This window comes from Castor canadensis, chromosome 6 (genome assembly GCF_047511655.1).
Source record: "Castor canadensis chromosome 6, mCasCan1.hap1v2, whole genome shotgun sequence".
Lineage (NCBI taxonomy): Eukaryota > Metazoa > Chordata > Mammalia > Rodentia > Castoridae > Castor > Castor canadensis.
The window spans coordinates 130,939,237-130,963,034 of record NC_133391.1 but is presented as its reverse complement, the minus strand read 5'-3'; positions in this window follow the sequence as shown (position 1 = coordinate 130,963,034).

The following is a 23,798-nucleotide window of genomic DNA, read 5'->3' as shown; positions in this document are numbered from 1 at the left end:
CTGCCCTCCACTCCGATCCCTCATTGCTCAGATGGGAATCTGAGGTCTTGGAGAGGGTGGTGGGCTTTCCTGCAGGCCTGAGGATTGTTGAAGGCAAGTGCTGGGAACAATGATCCTGGAGTTTCAAATACCTACCTGAGCATTTGGAAATAATTCTAACACAAGGAATGAAAAATTATGAATTGATTTGGAGAAACAGGATAAGTCCAAAAAAGTAACAATAATGAAATTTCAATATAGGTTTCTTAACAGACAACAATATTTATGAAGTTAGAGTGATAAACAACAGATAAATGGATATTGGTATAATAAAAAATTCTGCAATAATGTTGTCTATAGATGTAATGAAGAGAAGCATCTGTGTGTTTCTCTGTTTGTGCATCTGTTTATGTATGGGTGTTTATGTATTATGTATTTGAAGACAGATGAAAATTCTCATCTCCCTATATCAAGACATCACTAAAATTTATCCATAATTGGATAAGTAAGGAACAGAGAGTTCTTATTTAGAAATAAATATAAATTTCAGAGGAGGTTAATAAACTATGCAATGGGCATATTTGGGATGTGAAAATATGATGGGTCCTTCACTGCAAGTTGCTCACACATAACACACACATATAGGTACATGTATTTTTCCATTTGTAAATATTCTATAATTTAAATTTAAATCTCATGTACTATTTTGATGTTCAAGATTTTTTCCAATTTTTATCCTGCAATTCTTCTATTTTATTGACTTAATTATGTTCTTTACTGTGAATATTTAATTACTTTTATAGGTATCATGAGTGCTAATTTATAGTTTATGTTGATATATCATAATGCCTTGTTTATAGGAGAATAACATGCATGTATTTTATGGCGAATCTCCTCATATACCCAAATGTACTTCTGGCCACATAATTGGTTAATGTGTTATGCTGTTGGTGTACCCCAGTCATGTTCCATGTAGCACTGAATTGCTGTGATGAACTTGCCACTTTTCTCTTTTTCCATCGTTTTTTTTTCTTGTCTCACCAGCTAAGGTCCAGAAGGAGACCGACCATGTGATTGGCAGAGACAGGATCGCCAGCACGCAGGACAGGAGCCATGTGCCTATATGGAGGCCGTGTTGCGTGAGATCCAGAGCCACATTGGTTTGGTCTCCAGTAGTCTTCCCCATTCTGTTACCTGTGACATTATATTCAGAAATTGCATCATTCCCAAGATAACTTTCTTTCTTCTACGCTACACCTTCCTGGCAACTTCCTGTTCGCCCAATTCACACTATGCTTTCAAACATCTAAGCACAGACTCTCACATATATCTGTGAAATGGTCTGTGTGCTGTTTTCAGTTTGGGGCTATAAATTTTTTTTCTTTTTGTAAATTTATTTAGGGAAAGTGACAAATAGAATTGTAGGCATTTACTACAAGTAAACTTTTAAGAAAATCAGGCTCAGCAACCCTATCTTCCATTCTATCATCACGATCTTCATTCTCTCTCTTTTTTTTTTCATGATCTTTCTTTTTGTTCATTTATTCACATGCGCATACATTGTTTGGGTTATTTCTCCACCCTGCCCCCTCCCCCAACCCTTCCCCCCCTCCCCTCCTCAGTTTCAGGCAGGTCCCATTCTGCCCTGTGGACTGATTTTGTTGAAGAAAAGACATAAGCATAATAAGAAAGACAGCGTTTTTGCTAGTTGAGTTAAGGATAGTTATACAGAAAGATTCCTACTATTGCTTTCATGTACAAATGTGTTATGAACCATATTGATTCAACTCTAACTGATCTTTACATTGGTTCCTGATCCCCTGCTAGTGATAACCTGTCGTTTTAAGGTTTCTGTATTAGTTCCTCTGGAGTGGGGACATCAAACGCTTTCATGTTTTGGGTTTTCTACCTATTCTTGTATCTCCCGTATGTGCTCTCCCCTTTTCTTGTGATCCAAATCGAACAACATTGATGCATTTGTCCTAGATCTAAAGTCCGCATATGAGGAAGAATATACGATTTTTGGGTTTCTGAGCTTGCCTGACCTCACTCAGAATGATGTTCTCCAGTTCCATCCATTTACTTGGGAATTATAAGATTTCATTCTTCTTCATGGCTGAGTAAAATTCCATTGTATATAAATACCACATTTTCTTAATCCATTTGTCAGTGGTGGGGCATCTTGGCTGTTTCCATATCTTGGCTATTGTGAATAGTGCCGCAATAAACATGGGTGTGCAGGTGCCTCTGGAGTAACCTGAGTTGCATTCCTTTGGGTATATCCCCAGGAGTGGGATTGCTGGATCATATGACAGGTCTATGTTTAGATTTTTAAGAAGTCTCCAAATTTTTTTCCAGAGTGGTTACACCAGCTTGCATTCCCACCAGCAGTGGATTAGGGCTCCTTTTTTCCACATCCTCGTGGGGCTGTAAATCTTTATAGCAGATCTTCTATTTGATAATTTAGCTCTTCCAAATTTGTTCATTCTCTTTAATATTATTCTGGCTAATTTTAGATATTTGCATTTCCAAATAAATATTAACAGTTTAGCTTTTCGGTTTCCCAAAAGACAATTCTGGGATATAATATCTAAGTGAGAGTGACTCTAGATTAGATTGGAAAGAACTTCTGAGCTCTGCCACTGTGGTGTGGAAGCAGTCACAGACAATGGAGAAGTGAATAAGGATGACTATATTCAATGCTTATAGAAATAGAAATTTAAATTTCATATGATTTTACATTACAACTACATTCTAAGTCCTTTAAACTTTTTCCAGTTTAACCATTCTTTGCTCATTGGCCAAAACAAAGTGTCTGTTAGGCTACATTGTGCATTTTGGTTTTCAAAGTCTGATATACAGTATTAATATACTGTACATCTTGTGATAATGCTGATTTGTGCATTTGTGCTCAGTTCAAGGTAATTTTACAGCATCAGGTCTTAAAGTTTTATCTCAATCTTTTGGAAGAAATTTTAGTTTTTTTTTTAATTTTTACACTTACATCAATAACAATTTTGCCATTAATTTCTATTTATGGTGTGAATTAATGATATTTTATTTATTCTTTATTAATCTCATGATTGAATATTTGTTGAATATATGTCTGTTTTTATATCTTAATGAAGCATTGTCTTTTTTCTTGTATTGTTTTTACATTTACTCACATGTGTATACATTGTTTGGGCCACTTCTTCCCTGTACCCCACACACTTCTGGGCAGAACCTGTTCTCCGATTCTGTTGAAGAGTAGACATAAGCAATAATAAGAAAGACATAGCATTTTTGCTAGTTTGAGATAAAGAGAGCTATACAGAGAGATTTCTACCATTGCTTCCATGTGCATGTGTATTGCAACCACATTGGTTCATCTCTACCAGACCTCTTCACTACTTCCTAGTTCCCATAGTGGCCTCTGCCAGTTTAAAATTACTTTATTTGGTCTTCAACAGGGAGCACATCAACAACATTTAAGTTTTAGGTGTCCATCCTTTTCCCTATTTCTCCTGCGCATGTTCTCCCCTTACTGTGTGACTCATATCTAATAATATTACTGCATTTGTTTGGGGTCCATAATCAATATATGAGGGAGAACATGTGATTTTGGCCTTCTGAGCCTGGCTAACTTTGCTTAAGATGATGTTCTCTAGATTCCACCTCATCCCTGTTAGAATAGCCATCATTAGCAACACAACTAACAACAGGTGTTGGTGAGGATGGGGGGAAAAAGGAACAAATTTACACTGCTGTTGGGAATGCAAACTAGTAAAATCACTCTGGAAAAAAATTTGGAGGCTTCTTAAAAACCTAAACATAGATCTACCATATGATCCAGCAATACTACTCTTGGGGATATACCCAAAAGAATGTGACACAGGTTACTCCAGAGGCACCTGCACACCCATGTTTATTGCAGCACTATTCACAATAGCCAAGTTATGGAAACAGCCAAGATGCCCCACTACTGACGAATGGATTAAGAAAATGTATTTATACACAATGGAATTTTATGCAGCCATGAAGAAGAATGAAATCTTATCATTCCCAAGTAAATGGATGGTACTGGAGAACATCATTCTGAGTGAAGTTAGCCTGGCCCAAAAGACCAAAAATCGTATGTTCTCCCTCATATGTGGACATTAGATCAAGGGCAAACACAACAAGGGGATTGGACTTCGATCACATGATAAAGTGAGAGCACACAAGGGAGGTATGAGGATAGGTAAGACACCCAAAAAACTAGATAGCATTTGTTGCCCTCAATGCAGAGAAACTAAAGTAGATACTTTAAAGTGACAAAAGCCAATAGGAGAAGGGAACCAGGAACTAGAGAAAAGGTTAGTTCGAGAAGAATTAATTTAGAAGGTAACACACATGCACAGGAAAGCAATGCAAGTCAACTCTCTGTATAGCTATCCTTATCTCAACTAGCAAAAACCCTTGGTCCTTCCTATTATTGCTTATACTCTCTCTTCAACAAAATTAGAGATAAGGGCAAAATAGTTTCTGCCTGGTAGTAAGGGGGTGGGAGGAAGAGGAAGGGGACAAGAGGGGAAGGGAGGGAGGGGGGAGGGGAAGGGGGGAGAAAGGACCCAAACATTTTATGCACATGTGAATAAAAGAAAAAAATTAAAAAAAGAGATGATATTCTCCAGTTCTACCATTTACTTGCGAATGACAAAATTTCATTTTTCTTTGTGGCTGAGTAAAATTCCATTGTGTATGAATACCACATTTTCTTAATCCATTCATCAGTAGTGGGACATCTTGACTGTTTCTATAGCTTGGCTATTGTGAACAATAATGTAAAAAACATGGGTGTGCAGGTGCCTTTGTAATAAGTTGAGTCACATTCTTTTGGATATATCCCTAGGAGTGAGATTGCTGGATCATATGGCAGGTCCATGTCTAGTTTTTTAAGAAGTCTCCATATTGTTTTCTAAAGTGTACTAGCTTATATGCCCACCAGCAGTGTTGGAGGATTCCTTACACCCTCACAACATATGTTGTTGTTGGTGGTTTTTTTTATTGTTTTTATTCATATGTGCATACAATGTTTGGGTCATTTTTACCCCTTCCTCCACCCCCTCCCTTACACCCCCACTCCCTCACTCTCCCCCCACACCCCCTCGATACCCAGTGGAAACTATTTTGCCCTTATCTCTAATTTTGTTGAAGAGAGAGTATAAGCAATAATAGGAAGGACCAAGGGTTTTTGCTAGTTGAGATAAGGATAGCTATACAGGGAGTTGACTTGCATTGATTTCCTGTGCATGTGTATTACCTTCTAGGTTAATTCTTCTTGATCTAACCTTTTCTCTAATTCCTGGTTCCCTTCTCCTCTTGGCATCAGTTGCTTTAAAGTATCTGCTTTAGTTTCTCTGCATTGAGGGCAACAAATGCTATCTAGATTCTTTAGGTGTCTTACCTATCCTCATACCTCCCTTGTGTGCTCTCGCTTTTATCATGTGATCAAAGTTCAATCCCCTTGTTGTGTTTACCCTTGATCTAAAGTCACGCATATGAGGGAGAACATATGATTTTTGGTCTCTTGGGCCAGGCTAAATTCACTCAGAATGATGTTCTCCAATTCCATCCATTTACTTGAGAATGATAAGATTTCATTCTTCTTCATGGCTGCATAAAATTCCATTGTGTATAGATACCACATTTTCTTAATCCATTCGTCAGTGGTGGGGCATCTTGGCTGTTTCCATAACTTGGCTATTGTGAATAGTGCCGCAATAAACATGGGTGTGCAGGTGCCTCTGGACTAACCTGTGTCACATTCTTTTGGGTATATCCCCAAGAGTGGTATTGCTGGATCGTATGGTAGATCAATGTTTAGCTTTTTAAGTAGCCTCCAAATTTTTTTCCAGAGTGGTTGTACTAGTCTACATTCCCACCAACAGTGTAAGAGGGTTCCTTTTTCCCCGCATCCTCGCCAACACCTGTTGTTGGTGGTGTTGCTGATGATGGCTATTCTAACAGGGGTGAGGTGGAATCTTAGTGTGCTTTTAACTTGCATTTCCTTTATTGCTAGAGATGCTGAGCATTTTTTCATGTGCTTTTTGGCCATTTAAATTTTTTCTTTTGAGAAAGTTCTGTTTAGTTCACTTGCCCATTTCTTTATTGCTTCATTAATTTTGGGAGAATTTAGTTTTTTAAGCTCCCTATATATTCTGGTTGTCAGTCCTTTGTCTGATGTGTAGCTGGCAAATATTTTCTCCCACTCCGTGGGTGTTCTCTTCAGTTTAGAGACCATTTCTTTTGCTGAACAGAAGCTTTTTAGTTTTATGAAGTCCCATTTATCTATGCTATCTCTTAGTTGCTGTGCTGCTGGGGTTCCATTGAGAAAGGTCTTACCTATACCTATTAATTCCAGAGTATTTCCTACTCTTTCCTATACCAACTTTAGAGTTTGTGGTCTGATATTAAGATCCTTGATCCATTTTGAGTTAATATTGGTATAGGGTGATAAACATGGATCTAGTTTCAGTTTTTTGCAGACTGCTAACTAGTTTTCCCAGCACATTTGTTGTAGAGGCTGTCTTTTTTCCATCGTATATTTTTAGTGCCTTTGTCAAAGACAAGTTGGTTATAGTTGTGTGATTTCATATCTGGGTCCTCTGTTCTGTTCCCCTGGTCTTCATGTCTGTTTTTGTGCCAGTACCATGCTGTTTTTATTGTTATTGCTTTGTAATATAGTTTGAAGTCAGGTATTGTGATACCTCCTGCATTGTTCTTTTGACTGAGTATTGCCTTGGCTATTCGTGGCCTCTTGTGTTTCCATATAAATTTAACAGTAGATTTTTCAATCTCTTTAATGAATGTCATTGGAATTTTGATGGGAATTGCATTAAACATGTAGATTACTTTTGGGAGTATAGACATTTTTACTATGTTGATTCTACCACTCCATGAGCATGGGAGATCTCTCCACTTTCTATAGTCTTCCTCAATCTCTTTCTTCAGGCATGTATAGTTTTCCTTATAGAGGTCATTCACATCCTTTGTTAGGTTTACACCTAGGTATTTGATTTTTTTTGAGGCTATTGTAAATGGAATTGTTTTCATACATTCTTTTTCAGTTTGTTCATTATTAGTGTATAGAAATGCTAATGATTTTTCTATGTTGATTTTATATCCTGCTACCTTGCTATAGCTATTGATGGTGTCTAGGAGCTTCTGAGTAGAGTTTTTTGGGTCTTTAAGGTATAGGATCATGTCATCTGCAAATAGGGATATTTTGACAGTTTCTTTACCTATTTGTATTCCTTTTATTCCTTCTTCTTGCCTAATTGCTCTGGCTAGGTATCCCAGTACTATGTTGAATAGGAGTGGAGATAGTGGGCATCCTTGTCTAGTTCCTGATTTTAGAGGGAATTGTTTCAGTTTTTCTCCATTAAGTATAATGCTGTCTGTAAGTTTGACATATATAGCTTTTATAATGTTGAGGTACTTTCCTTCTATTCCTAGTTTTCTTAGAGCTTTTATCATGAAATGGTGTTGGATCTTATCAAAGGCTTTTTCTGCATGTATTGAGATGATTAACTGGTTTTTGTCTTTGCTTCTGTTAATGTGGTTTATTACATTTATTGATTTTCATATGTTGAACCACCCCTGCATTCCTGGGATGAAGCCTACTCGGTTGTGGTGAATGATCTTTTTGATGTGTTGTTGAATTTGGTTTGCCATTATTTTATTGAGGATTTTTGCATCAGTATTCATTAAGGAGATTGGCCTACAGTTCTGCTTTTTGGAGGTGTCTTTGCCTGGTTTTGGGATAAGTGTAATACTTGCTTCATAAAATGTGTTAGGCAGTTTTCCTTCCCTTTCTATTTCATGGAACAGTTTAAGGAGGGTTGGTGTCAGTTCTTCTTTAAAGATCTGATAGATTTCAGCAGAGAATCCATCAGGTCCTGGACTTTTCTTTTTGGGGAGACTCTTGATTGCTGCTTCTATTTCATTTTGTGTTATAGATCTATTCAGGTGATTAATTTCCTCTTGGTTCAGTTTTGGATGATCATATGTATCTAGAAATCTGTCCATTTCTTTGAGGTTTTTGAATTTATTTGAATATAGGTTCTCAAAGTAGTCTCTGATGATTTCCTGGACTTCCATGGTGTTTGTTGTTATCTCCCCATTTGCATTCCTGATTCTACTAATTTGGGTTTTTTCTCTCCTCATTTTAGTCAGGTTTGCCAGGGGTCTGTCAATCTTGTTTATTTTTTGAAAGAAACAACTTTTTGTTTCATTGATTCTTTGTATGGTTTTTTTTGTTTCTATTTCATTGATTTCATTCAGCTCTTTTTTTTGTTATTTCTCTCTTCTATTTGTTTTGGGATTTGTCGTTCTTGTTTTTCTAGGAGTTTGAGATGTATCATTAAGTCATACATTTGGGATCTTTCAGTCTTTTTAATATATGCACTCATGGCTATAAACTTTCCTCTCAGGACTGCCTTTGCTGTGTCCCATAGGTTCTGGTAGGCTGTGTTTTCATTTTCATTGACTTCCAGGAACTTTTTAATTTCCTCTTTTATTTCATCAATGACCCGTTGTTCATTAAGCAATGAGTTATTCAGTTTCCAGCTGTTTGCATGTTTTTTGTCTTTACTTTTGTTGTTGGGTTCTAGTTTTATTGCATTGTGACCAGATAGAATGCATGGTATAATTTCTATTTTCTTTTATTTGCTGAGGCTTGCTTTGTGGCCTAGAATATGATTTATTTTGGAGAAGGTTCCATGGGCTGCTGAAAAGATTGTATATTGTGTAGAAGTTGGATGAAATGTTCTGTAGACATTAAGTAGGTCCATTTGATCTATTGTATATTTTAGATCTAGGATTTCTTTATTGATTTTTTGTTTGGATGACCTATCTATTGATGATAATGGGGTGTTAAAGTCTCCCACAACCACTGTGTTGGAGTTAATATATGCTTTTAGGTTCTTCACTGTATGTTTGATGAAATTGTGTGTGTTGACATTGGGTGCATATAGGTTGATAATTGTTATTTCCTTTTGGTCTATTTCCCCTTTTATTAGTATAGAATGTCCTTCTTTATCTCATTTGATCAATGTAGGTTTGAAGTCTACTTTGTCAGAGATAAGTATTGCTATTCCAGCCTTTTTTTGGGGGCCATTGGCTTGGTGTATCTTCTTCCAGCCTTTTTTCCTAAGCCTATGCTTATTTCTTTTGGTGAGATTGGTCTCCTGTAAGCAACAAATTGTTGGATCTTCTTTTTTAATCCATTTTGTCAAATGGTGCCTTTTAATAGGGGAATTAAGTCCATTAACATTAAGTGTTAGTACTGATAGGTATGTGGTGATTCCTGTCATTTAGTTGTCTTAGTTGTTTGAAGGTTTGATTGTGTGTACCCGAGTTGAGGTTACTCTCTACTTTCTTGCTTTTTTTTGTTTTCCTGTAGTTTGGTGCTACCTGCCCTTCATGGTTATGTTGAGTTTCACTTTCTGTGTGCAGAATCCTTTGAAGAATCTTTTGTAGTGGTGGCTTTGTGTTCACATATTGTTTTAATTCTGCTTATCATGGAAGACTTTTATTGCTCCATCTATTTTGAATGATAGTTTTGCTGGGTAGAGTATCCTGGTGATGAAGTTATTTTCATTCAGTGCCTGGAAGATCTCACCCCAAGCTCTTCTTGCTTTTAATGTTTCTGTTGAGAAGTCTGCTGTGATTTTGATGGGTTTACCTTTGAATGTTATTTGTTTTTTCTCTCCTACAGCCTTCAATATTCTTTCTCTAGTTTCTGTACTTGTTTTAATGATAATATGCTGTGGGGTAGTTCTATTTTGATCTGGTCCATTTGGTGTTCTGGAGGCCTCTTGCATCTGTATGGGAATAGATTTCTCTAGATTTGGGAAATTTTCTGTTATTATTTTTTTGAGTATATTACGTGTTCCCTTTGCTTGCATCTCTTCTTCTTCAATGCCCATGAATTTCAGGTTTGGTCTTTTGATGGAGTTGGTGAGTTCTTGCATTTTCTTTTCACAAGTCTTGAGTTGTTTAACTAATAGTTCTTCAGTTTTTCCTTTAATTACCATTTCATCTTTGAGTTCTGAGATTCTGTTCTCTCTTTGTTCTATTCTGCTGGATTGGCCTTCCATTTTGTTTTGCAATTCTGTTTCATTCTTTTTTCTGAGATTTTCCATATCCTGAGTCCCTTCCTCTTTAATGTTGTCTATTTTTGTCCTGAGTTCATTTATCTCTTTATTAATCGTGTTCTTTGTTTCACTTTGGTGTTTATACAGTGCTTCTATGGTTTGTTTTATTTCTTTTTGTGCTTTTTCAAATTCTCTATTTTTGTTGTCTTGGAATTTCTTGAGTGTCTTCTGAACATTTTGGTTGGCCATATCCAGTATCATCTCTATAAAATTCTCATTGATTACCTGTAGTATTTCTTCTTTTAGATTATTGTGGGCTTCATTGGGTTCTTTGGCATAGTTTATCTTCATTTTGTTGGAGTCTGGATCTGAGTGTCTGTTTTCTTCATTTCCCTCTGGTTCCTGTACTAATTTTTTGCTGTGGGTAAACTGGTTTCCCTGTTTTTTCTGTCTTCCTGTCATTGCTCTTGATGTTGTTATTGTTCCCGTACTGTGTGCAGTTAAGTATTTTCTAGCTTGTAATAATAACAATGGTGATATTTAGAATGGAAGGGTGAGAGGAGATGGAAAGCAAAGAAGTTAAAGAAAAGGGGAAAAACATAAATAAATAAGTAGATAAAAACAAAACAAAGAAACAAGCAAAAAAAGTTTCAAAGATGTAAACAGGGAGAGATGGTGTACTGAACAGGCATTGGAGAGACAGAGAGAGGATTAAAAAAAAAATGAAATAAATTCTCTAAGTTCAAATGCAATAAAGTTTCAGTCTTAGTAATTTTGGTGTTGTTCCCTCAGCCTCCAATCCTGGAGATGGTGTCTCAGAAGTAGTTCTGTCATTGTCTTTCAAAAGAGGAAAAAAACCAAACCAAACCAAACAAAACAAAATAACACAAAACAAAAAAACACCACAAAGTGTCCCAAGTTCAAATGCAATACAGTTTCAGTAAGTTTTTCAGCATGCAGGTGTAGTTCAGTTGTTGTCTCATCAAAGATAGGGAGAAAAAAAAGAGTCTGGAGACAGTTCTGTGAATGGCTATCTGAGGCTGTGGCTCACCTGCCTGCTGCTGTCATCCTGCTGTTACTGGAGGCTTTATTTATGCAGATCTCAGGAGTGAGCTTAACTCTCAGCTAGCCCCTCAGGCTTTGTTTACTTAGAGTTTTCCTGGGTGCAACTTCTACTGCTACAAGCTTTTCCCTTTCCAAGCACACTGGGGGAGGTGACGCTGCACCAGCTTTCTCAGGCCCGTGTGTTTATTTACAGCTCATGTGGGAAGTGGGTCTTCCCCATCTCCTGTGGAGTCTTCTTCCCACCACTACTTTTACAAGCTTTCCTGCTCCTGATTGCTGGGCATGTGCCGCTGCTCCTGCCTTCTCTGGCCTGCTTGTTTATTTACAGCTCACATGGGAAATGGGTCTTCCCCTCTCTCCTGTGAAGTTTTCCTCCCATCATCACTTTTACAAGCTTTCCTGCTCCTGGTTGCTGGGTGTGTGCCACTGCTCCTGCCTTCTCCGGCCGGCTTCTTGTGAGGGATTTCCCCTCACCCCCTCTTCTGCGCTCAGGGTGTCCTGCCCTCTTTGCTACGTGTCTTTTTTGTTGTTATTGTTTATTACTCAGTTTTTTTTCTTTTTTCCCTGCTGGGGGTTGGTCTGTCCAGGGGGCTATGCTGATCTGGCCCAGGGTTGTCTATGGGAGTACTACCTGCCACTTAGCTCACCTTGTGGTCCGCATCTTCCCAAGCCATCTGGGCACTGCTGTCTGGAGGTGGCACGGGTTCCCTCCTGGTTTCTCCATTTAACGTGAAGTGGAGATGCTATGTGCAGGCTGGAGGTGTGGAGGAATCAAAGTTTTGCCTCTTCTTGGTGGTTTTTCCTGTAAGGTGTATCTCCAATATCTCTCCAAGATTTTACTGTAGGAAGCATGCTTTCTGCTTCCTCCCTCTTGCCACCATCTTGGAATCTCTATTGGTGGTGTTTTTGATGATAGCTATTCAAACAGGATGAGGTGGAATTTTAGTATGGTTTTGATTTGCATTTCCTTATGGCCAAGGATGGTGTGCATTTTTTCATGTGTTTTTTGGCCATTTGAATTTCTTCCTTTGAAAAAGCTCTGTTTAGCTCAGTTGCCCATTTCTTTATTGGGTCATTGATTTTGGGAGAGTTTAGTTTATTGAGCTCCCTGTATATTCTATTTATCAGTCCTTTGTCTGATGTATAGCTAGCAAATGTTTTTTCCCACTCTATCAGTGGTCTCGTCAATTTAGAGATCATTTCTTTTTTTGTGCAGGAGCCCTTTCATTTCATATAGTCCCATTTGTCCTCAGGATCAATTGTTATTAAAATAAAAATAACAGTAGGTTACACAAGGAGAGAATTTTCTTTCATGTTTGTCTCATATTTCTTGCTCATGTTAATGTCAGGATGTAGGCAACCCAGTATGGAACGGCCACTGTCTGACATGAAATCTGCAGGCACTCAAGCTCCTTCTACCTTGTTACTCTGCCATGGTGGACTTCCATGGTCACCTTGTGGTTCAAGATGGCTGCCCTTGTTCCTGCCATCATTTCCATATTCCAGCTAGTAATAAGAAGAAAGGGATGAAGAAGGGCCTTGCACTTCACATAATCCATTCCCAAAAGCTGTGTACACTTCTTCTCTGAGATATCCTTAGATAAAACTCAATAGTATATTCACATGTAGCTACAAGAGGATCTCGAAATTGTCTCTTTTCTTGGGTGGTCATGTGCCTAACTTACTGAAGGAGAAGAGAGGGTGTAGTAGGGGACAAATGCTAAGTCTACCAGTAACTGAATTCAACTCTTTACAATGGTGTGCCATTTTGATCAGAGAATTAGGATTATTTGGACCTCAGTTTCCTTATCTGGAAAATCACTGCAATAATACTTACCTTACTGAGTCTTTACAAGAATAATACAAAACTTAAATAAGTCACCATTGGTGCAAACCAGAAGGCATGCTATAAGACAGCATTAGACAATATTTTAGATTCACACTTTCTTAATAAATTTCTCTCATGAAAATATACAAAAGGAGGAGCAGAGCAAGTCTACTTTGAGTAAACTTAAGACAGAAGCTAATTGGGGGGCCAATGTGGAGTGTCGCCTTGTGAAATCAGGCAAAAAAAATTCAAAGGCAAATGTTCAAATGTGAGCTTCTCAGTTGCATCAGGAAAGATGAGATACCTCACTGGATAAGATTTTCCATTTCTGCCTCACTAGCTGGGACTCAGACTTACATCAGGAGAGGTGCCTACAACTAACAAGTGGTAAAGGGATCTCCAAAGAGTTTTATGTCAGAAAGACTTTATTTGAGTTGAAAGAGAGGCTCTTAAAAAAGCCCAAATCCACTTGTCTATTTTGCCCAAGATGGAAATATGTTACAGCATATGATACATGCTATGGAAAAAATTAACATTTTTTTGTCTTGACTTTAGTGGAACCTGATGTAACAGGAATGGATTACAATAAGTATTGCATATAATTATTTATTAGACTTGTAAAAATCTCCTGTTGCCGAACCCTCTGGGTGTAAGGATAAAGGGAGATTAGCCAGTAAATGCAACCAGACTCAGCAAACACAGTTGTGAGGTCATTCTTTTCACAGCCCCAGTGGAAACATTGACTACCCATGGATGTAAACAAAACCTTCAAGGAGAAAATGACCAGATTAAGAGGTAATGGCCTGGGGGAGGTGGAAGGAACTAGTCTATACTGTTGTTGAAGACCATGCTTTACTGGAGGGAGGAGGCATTTGTAATTCTTTGTGTCCATAGTGGATGAGGCTCCACCATATTGGTTTTTGAGATCATAGTCCAGATCTTAGTGGGGCTGAATCTATCATCTGGACCCAGGGAATGACTTGAAGTCTTTTTTCTTCTTTCCTATGGAAGGAGAAAGAGTCAGTGAGCACACAGTCTTCCTCCCTTCCTCCCTCCCTTCCTTCCTCCCTCCCTCCCTTCCTCTCTCCCTCCCTCTTCCTTCCTCCTTTCCTACCTTCCTCCCTCCCTCCCTCCCTCCCTTCCTTCCTTTCTTCTTTCCTCCCTCCCTTCTTTTTTTTTCTTTTATTCATATGTGCATACAATGTTTGGGTCATTTCTCCCCCCTTCCTCCCCCTCCCTCCCTTCTTTTTTGGCCATACTGCTGGATCCAGGGTCTCTAGGCAGGCACTATGCACTTGAGCCATTTCCCTAGTCTTTTTAGTTTTAGTTGTTTTTCTGACAAGGTCTTATATTTTTTTGCCTAGGCAACTTTGGACCATGATCCTCCTATCTATGCCTCCTGCATAGCTGGGATTACAGACTTATACCACCACACATGGCCTTGTGATTTTTTTCTCACATAGAAAGCCACACTAACAAAGAGGTGCTTCAAATGAACCTCAAGCAGGCATATTTGGATGTAATCCCAGATTCTGCTAATTAATACCTAGATGTTCCGCTATAAATTATCTGCTTTTCTGAATTCTGCTGTATGGTAATGAGGATGCCATGAAAGCAGCTAATACATAGTAAAGACTCATTAAATACATCTGAGAGTTAGCTGAGATACATCGCAGACAAGAAGGTCAAAACAGAGCATTTCCAGTCTTTTCTCTGTCCAGTGAATCAGATGGAGCCTTGTACCAGGCAATATTTTTGTTCAAGTATTCTAATCCAGCTAAGGAGGCAGGCAGATGAGTCAAAACATAATCGAGAGATGAAGAATAGCCTTCTGGCTTGATTTCTGTATTTTCCCTAATCAACTTCATCTTCAATTTGGGATATTTTATGGAATTTAAGAAAGGAAAGAGTTTGATATCTTATAAAAATGTTTTATTTTTAGGCTTATTGTTAAGCCACAATAAAGAGTTAAGAATATAGCTTCATGTTTAAACTCACCCTGTCATACCTATGTCACTCTTTAAGGGACTTCTAATTCTTTTCCTTCTCTTCCCTTCCCTCCCCTCATCCTCCTTCTCTCCTCTACACTCCCCCCATCACCTCTTCCTTTTCCTCCTCCTTCTTTTTCAATGAATCCAGGACCTTGCAAGTGCTTTACCACTGAGCCATATTCCTAGCCTTAAAAAATATATGTGTATTAATTTTTTGGTGGTACTGGAGTTTAAGGTCAGTTTCACACTTGCTAGTCAGGAACTTCACCATTTGAGCCACACCCCAGTCAAAAAATATTCTTATTTGACATACATTTTTTAAAATCTACTATTCTTGATACTGAGATAATATAATTGGTCTTAACAGAACCAAAATGTCATTGGTATTCCATTTTAAGTATGGCCCTTGTTATATTTTAAGAAACTTCTTTATTTTTAATCGTAATTATTCTCCAATTAAAATTTTGGGAATTAATTGCTTTGATCTTCACATCTAGATATTTAATATACCCAAATCCTGCTAATTTACCCATTTAAAAATTTTTTTTGTAAGAAGATAAAACTACTAACTCTTTGAACTTAAAAAATTGCTAATTACTGATTTTTATATTTCTAGCCACCATACCCCCATGAAGAAACTAGATTGTTTTCTCCTGTGGAAATGTATTTTATAGCACCAAAAGTAGAAAAACTGAATTAAGAAGCTATACTTCAGTCAAGAAATTTAAATGTACTCATAAAATACAACAGTTTGATTGAATTAGTCCCTTGCTAGTTAATTCTCTACCCATATAAAATATGAAATGAAAAATTCTTTTGTCAAATAGTTTGAAACAAAACTTAAACAATTTTGGGGACCCTTGATCAGTGGGAAGAGTCTAAATTTGGTTCATTTTCCCTAATGTCACAGAAGATAAGACTTTGAGAAAAGTTCTTATAAAAATAAGACTGGTGTTTGTATCACCAGACTTGACTCATTTTAAGTTCAGAGGGAGCAGCAGACACCACAGCTGGCTGCTGTGTGGACCCCTCCCCTCCCAATGCTTAGACAGCATACTTCAACCAGACTTTGATATAAGATCATCCACATACAGAAGCTTAAAACTCATGTGCTAAGTTTCTGAGACCATTAAGAATGAAATTTTGTAGGTTTTTTCCAGGGGTAGGTACCAGTAGGTGGTGGGGGCAAAAGGAAAGGGTGAATGAGGGTGAACGTGGTGGATGTATGTTGAATCCATATGTGAAAATAAAAGAATGAAATCTGTTGAAATTGTTCTAAGAAGGTGGGGGAAGAGGAAGAATGATGGAGGGGTAAATCTAAGTAAGATATATTGTAAGCACATATGTAAATATCACAATGGTTCCCCCTGTACAATAATTATATGCTAATAAAATTTAAATAAAAAAATTTACCTTCAGCACCTCTTCTTTGAGGTCTGGCTAATTTATTGATGAACAAAAAAAATGCAATTATATTTGTTTCAATGATACAATGAAAGAAGCAAAATATATTCTTGTAGAGAGCTCTGTAATTCATGAAGTATCTCTGTCTCTCAATACCCCATACGATAGGCCAGGGGGATTTTGTTTTTTCTCTCAGTTGAGAAAAATGGGAGCTTAGAGGTTAAGGAACTTGTCCTGGGTCCCCCAAGCTCTGTTCATAATTAGGTTTCCTGTGTCTCAAATTCATGTTGATAGCCTATTATACCCAAGTCCATGAAACATTGATTTCAACAGGTCCTTGGGGACATTTGAGTCATTTCCCATAAAGATCAACCTTTACCTTGGTAATGGCTTGAGCCAACTTTGTTTCCCATGTGTGTTCTGCTTGCCACAATGACTTGGGTTTCTATTACTCCTTTCTCTGAGAAAATCCAGGCACATTCCAGACACTCAAATCTAATCAGTCCCGATAGCAAGCAAGTGGGACTGGGCTGCCACAAGGTTGTTTGGCACTTGCCCAGTGGCTGGGGCAGGAATACTCCTTCTGGTATTCCTGGAGTAAGCATGGGCCTCAGCGACCTGCCACCTCTGGTATGCTGAATACTTGATTAGTTTTCCCTTCTCCTTAAAGTCGTGCTCACATGTCTCCGGCTTCTATCTCTGGGCTGTCATCCCTTTTGTACTAAATTTCTCTAGAGTAGTGTGCACGTGCTGTTTCTAATTCCTCTGCTCTTATCCTCAACTTGTCAGCCTGACATTAACCCTGACTTTCCCCCTGAATTGTTCTCTCTAAAGGTCACTGCTGATACTAAGATCCCTGTCTGTTTTCCTAGGTTTCTTTCATATATTTCCTTAGGTTTCTTTCTCCTAAACTTGGCTGAACTTTTTTTTTCTTTTAGTAATACTGGAGTTTGAATTCAGGGCCTCATGCTTGCTGGGAAAGTGCTCTGCTACTCGAGCCATACTCTTAGCCCTTTTTTGCTGTAGTTGTTTCTCAGGTAGAGTTTCTAGCTTTTGCCCTAGCTGGGCTGGACCTTGAACCTAAACCATACTGCATAGCTGGGGTCACAGGCATACACCACCATAAATGGCTTGCTTGTTGAGCTGGGGTCTCACTAACTTTTTGCTCAGGCTGGCTCCCACCCACTATCCTCTGTGTCACTGTCTCCTGAGTAGCTGTGAGTACAGGCATGAGCCTGTGCCCACCTTAGCTGTACTCTAGTTCTTGAAACTCTTTTTGGTCTCTTTCTAGCTCTCCAGACACCACTTTCTTTATGGTCTCCTTGGGCTCCATTTTGTTCTTCCATTCCATGACAGTGGGCTCAAATCTTACTTCTTTAAGTTGTATTCACCTTTCCCACTTAGTTTTTCCTGTGGCTTCATCTCTGACTTCAATTCTGAACAACTTCCCAAACCAAAGCTCAAGTTATGCTTTCTTTTCCTCTGCTTCAGCCTTAAGTCTCCAGATGCTCACTGAAAGCTCACTTTGTTGTCTTATTACATCTTAAATTGATGTCTAAACTCAGATTCTTCCTGATCCCTCTCAGACCCTTCCTTTCTGTTGGCATTCTTCTTCCATTCACTCAAGGTCAGTGTTTTGTATTATTTTGGGTTTCTCCTTTATCTTTCCCTAAATACAACATTAAAACTTTTCCTCTTACTACCACGTCCCATCCTTCTAGTCTCATGACCATAGTTGAAACAACCTTTATTGCATGAGTAATCTGTCTTTCTTTGGCTTCTACTGACCATCCTACATAGTTATCTTTGGACTTTTATTTTATATGTGTTATATCTATGTGTTGCGTTGTTGCTTTTTTGCCATATATTATGCTCTGTACATTTTTCAATTAAAAGATGAAAGACTTAACACCTAACTAGAATTGTTTGTTCTCTTCTGGAAAGCATAGACTCACATTATAATGAGGTCTTAGCTTCCCAATACCCGTTCTTATTTGAGATGGCACAGGTAATCAGGAAAGGAAAGTGACTGCATAGTCTTACCTTTCTACAAAGTGGATTCTCTGAGGTGATTCCCCTGGTTTGAAGAACTGGCTTTAATAATTATAAATTCTATCCCAGACTGTAGTCATTGTGTATTAGACATGCTTGCATGTACTTCTCAGCCTTCTGGGCATGGCTTACAAAATTCTTTATTGTTTTTCCCTTCTTGGGAGAGATAAGGTATTAACATTCCATATTGATTTTGGAACCATTTGTATAATGTAAATAACACCTATCTGAGAAGCTGTTCTAATCACAGAAAAATGTGCTCATGTTGGTCTTGTAGTGGAAGAATTTCCTTAACTGTAGGTCCATAGAGGATTTTCTTATTATTCAGGGCTCTATTGAAAAACAGCCCTCTCAATGGGAAGGGACATGGCAAAAACAGGATACTGAATTTTTTTCTGCGTTAATTGTAGTGGTAATATTGGCAGAAACTCTTGCCTGCTCCATCTCCCCGCTGATGAATCAAGCCCTTATTCACCTAGTGTTCATACGTAATGGAATTTGCAGCCCAACAGCCTTAAGAGGACACGGAAGACCAACAAATTCACATAGGGGCACACAGATCACTGATGAGAGACCTAGGCAGAACCTCTATGTCCTGCCCATCGATCTAGAACTTTCCTTTTACTTGAACGAATGAATAGACTTTAGTGAAACCTAGTGGCCTCACCCTCAAACTTGTGGGACCCTGGACAAGAGTACAGAAGAAGCCCCTTTACCTTGTGTCTAAACATTGAAAGCTGTAAGTCAAGCTTACAACTTGTTAATTATAATATGTTCTACCTTTCTATCTTATAAACATATCTAATTAATAACTGGAAGGCCAGTTTTAAATGTGAACTTCTCAAGAATTTTATAGTGTTCATCTTGCAGTGATATGGTGTGGGACAATGGATCTCATCTACTTCCCTTTCAAGCGTCAACTCTAACCAGTACCAGGAGGAACCTTCTGTGCCCACATTCAAGTTTTGTCCACTCTTCTTTCAAAAATTGCCCCCTGGGCGTAAGTGGCACACACCAGCCATGTAGTACATTTTTAGGAAGAAAGATCTGGAAGAAAGCCCACATGGGCCCCACAAACAGGATTGGGAGTTTGGAGAAAAAACTCCAGTACCAAGGAAGTAGTCTAAAGAGGAATGTGAGCTCACCTTGGCCTTGCAAACCCCTTGCTTCATTGGAGCTGGTCACATTCACAGTGGTGTGCCCAAGGTACGATCCTGTTACCTGGGTCTGAGAGCAGCACTGACATGTATAGAAGTTCTGGGGAATACTGTACTGGGGCTCTTTCCACTCTGACATCACATCGACTTTCAGGACTGGCTTTATCTTGTGTGCAGAGCCATACAAATCTCACTGATGAGCCTCTAGTGCAGCTGGAAAGAGTCCAACCAGTCTGTTTTCTCTATGAAATGGACTGAAAAGACTTCCTCTCTACACCCTGGTGTTTAATCCTGACCTCCAGTCTCACTGCTAGGAGTCAATGTCAGAGCCCTCATTTCTCACCCCTCTTTTTCCTCCTTCATTCCCACCACCCTTTTGCACTCTATGCTTTGAAAATAAGCCATGCCACCACTTTGCCTCTTTCTTAAGCCATCTAAACTCTTTTTTCTTCAGATGAGGTGTGAAGTGATGAAAATCTCTTGGCTAGATTAATCCAAAAGAAACACTTGCAAGGTGAGACTTTTCATCTTTAAGCCAACAGGCTGTCTTTGTCCATTCTGTGCTGCCCCGACCAACTCCTTCCTGCTGCGATCAGCTCTCAAGACAGAACACTAACAGACACTATGTGGTGTCTGTGGATGGGAATGAAAGGAAATGCTGCTGGCAGGGGAGTCAGTGTTCTGGGAGCCTTGACCAGGCTGAAGAGGTCACGATGGGCTGGGGGCCTGCAAACAACCCCTGTGTCTGCAGCATGGGCTGGGGGATACTGCAAGAAGTGTATTGCTATGTCCCATGGGTCACATTGCAGAAAGAAGGTGCAGTGACAACAATTTACTCCCCCTTTGCACATCAGAACTGTCTTCTGCACTTAGGGCAGGGAAGTGCATTACAGGGAGGCTTCTGTTGAGATGGAATACAAAGTGTTGAAGAGCCTGTTTATAGCTGATCAAACATGTCTGCTTCTTTCCTTGATCTGTACCTCCTCACTCTTCCAACACTCAGATTTCTGGAATGGACCCAGGATGCAAATGGCACTGTAGAATTTGGATGTGGTTTTTCTATGTTCCTTGTTGCCATACCATTCCTTTCAGAGCAAATCAAGAGAAGAAACATAAAAATGCTTTCTCATGTAAATAATGTCTGGCTGCAGGAATGGGGGCTGGACCTTGAGGGATAGATTTTCCTCAGGACTATCATCTGCTTTCTGGAGAAATGACCTTTGTGGCCTGTTTATCCTGACTGTTGGAGAGAGGCCAGGAAATGCTTGCAAAACACAGACGCATCAGTAACTGAGACATTTGTGGACAGATGCTCAGAGCTTGCTCTTGCTCTGACAGCTGAAAGGAGAGGCAGTTTTGTTTATACAATTTTTACAAAATCACTGAAGCTAGCCCTCACTTTCTCAGAGAAGTATAAGAAACATAATTTTAAGAAGTCTTAAAGATAATCATGATGCTTGAAGTTTTTAGAAATTACTTTTCCTTGGAGGAAACTGGAGGCTCCATAGTGGATACAATTCAGATTTTGATGTTGAATCTGTTTCCCCATATGAGCGACTGTATTGTTCTCTTTGATCCCATCGCCTTATCTATAAATGTCATGATCACTTGTAAATCTTTCTGGATTATTATTCAAATCAAATGAGAACATTTATGTGAAATACCTGGCAGGGACATGCACAATGAAATTTAGCTCCTTCTATGGCCATACTCTTGGTTGCCTGTCTTCCTCTTATACCACAGAGCCCTGATTTCATTTGAAAGGCAGTGTGCTCAGTAATGACGTCATATTTCCCAACAACTTTTGCTGCTGGGTATTGTCATGTGGCCTAGTTTTAACCAATAAAGTGAAACAGTTACTGGGGAAAGTGTTTTAGAAGGGAGAACAGCCAGTGGATTCAGACATTTTTCTATTCCTTAACTCTTTCCTTCTACTTTTCTTGAGAAGTAGACATAATGGTTGGAGTTGTGGCAGCCATTTTGGATTATAAGACACCCTTGAAGGTTGTGGTATGTGGTAAGGATTACAAAGAAAGATATTTGGATCCCTAGTACACTGTAAAGCTATAGGTGTCAAAGCCTACCTATCTTAGGCATTTAAAAAGCATATAAATTAATGAACGTGTACCTTGTATGGCAATCTCTCTCTCTCTCTCTCTCTCTCTCTCTCTCTCTCTCTCTCTCTCCACTGTTACAAAGTAGTGGAATGCAATTGCTAACTAACGCACATTTTCTTTTACCTATATGCTCTTCTTTATCCTCACATTTATCTTGTGCATTAGTAGAGTTCCTCCTCCTTTATGGATTAAAAAACTGAAGAGTTAAGCGTGTTGCCCACATCACGTTTTCTGTACCCTGCTGACTTCTGGCTCTGTTTTCATTATTCTTTCTTCAGCAAAGGGAAATCTGTTGGGTTTTCCCAAACTCTTCTCCCCAGGGTCTTGTGGAAACTATAGCATGATGATTAAAAGTCCAAATTCTAGGGCCAAACGTGCCATGGAAAGATCAAAATTCAAAACTTGAAGTTCAGTTTCTGCTGAAAGGCATGTGCTTTCACACTTTGCAAGTTGAAAAATTGTAAGTCAAGCCATTGTAAGTTGGGGACTGTCTGTACTTGGTAAGTACATAGTAAGCCTCCCTTTTTGTTGTTACTATTTTGTTAGTTTTTGAGACAGGGTCTTCCTATGGCAGCCCAGATTGGCCTGGAACTTGCTATGTCGCCTAGGCTGGTCTTGAATTTGTGATCCTTCTGGCTCATTCTCCAAAGTGCTGGGATTACGGGTGCGTGCCACCATGCCTGGTTGTTTGCTTGTTTTTGACACATAGTATTTGTACATGTTTATGGGGTACAGTACAATAATTCCATACAAAATGTAATAAACAAATTAAGGTAGTTAGCATTTTCATCTCCTCAAACATCAGTCATTCCTAGTTATTTTAAAATATGTCATAGATTGTTAAAGACAATAGTCACACTACTAAATAATGGCGCACCACACTATTTCCTCCTGTCTAGCTGTGTTCTGATGCTCCTTTTCTAACTTCTTTTTGTTCCTTTTCTCCTCCCCCTTCTCAGTCTCTATTGACCACTGTTCTACTCTCTTCTTCTATGAAATGGAAGAAGTTTCCACAAAAGAGTGAGAACATGACAGACTAACTAAGCTTAACACAATACCAACTACTTTGACATGAAAATCAGCATTTACTTTTTATGACTGAATAGTACTCCATTGTGTACATATACCACATTTTTCTTATGCATCCAACTGTTGATGGACACCTTGGTTGAGTCCACAGCTTGCCTATTGTGACTAGTGCTGCAATAAGCATGGGAATGCAGGTGTGTCTTTATAAAAGATTTCATTTCCTTTGTATACATTCTCAGTAGCAGGATTACTAGATTACCAGGTAGTTTTATTTTTAGTATTTAAAGGAATCTCCATACTGTTTTCCACAGGAAGCCCTTAGATTTTTAAAAGGTTCAGGGGTTTCCTTTCACCCTCTCTTGACACCCCAGTAGCATGCATCTTTTTTTTTTTTCCTTTTTCTTTTATTATTCATATGTGCATACAAGGCTTGGTTCATTTCTCCCCCCTGCCCCCACCCCCTCCCTTAACACCCACTCCGCCCCCTCCCTCTCCCCCCTACCCACTCAATACCCAGCAGAAACTATTTTGCCCTATTTCTAATTTTGTTGTAGAGAGAGTATAAGCAATAATAGGAAGGAACAAGGGTTTTTGCTGGTTGAGATAAGGATAGCTATACAGGGCATTGACTCACATTGATTTCCTGTGCGTGGGTGTTACCTTCTAGGTTAATTCTTCTTGAACTATCCTTTTCTCTAGTACCTGTTCCCCTTTTCCTATTGGCCTCAGTTGCTTTTAAGGTATCTGCTTTAGTTTCTCTGCGTTGAGGGCAACAAATGCTAGCTAATTTTTTAGGTGTCTTATCTATCCTCACCCCTCCCTTGTGTGCTCTCACTTTTATCATGTGCTCATAGTCCAATCCCCTTGTTATGTTTACCCTTGATCTAATGTCCACATATGAGGGAGAACATAGGATTTTTGGTCTTTTGGGCCAGGCTAACCTCACTCAGAATGATGTTCTCCAATTCCATCCATTTACCAGCGAATGATAACATTTCGTTCTTCTTCATGACTGCATGAAATTCCATTGTGTATAGATACCACATTTTTTTAAT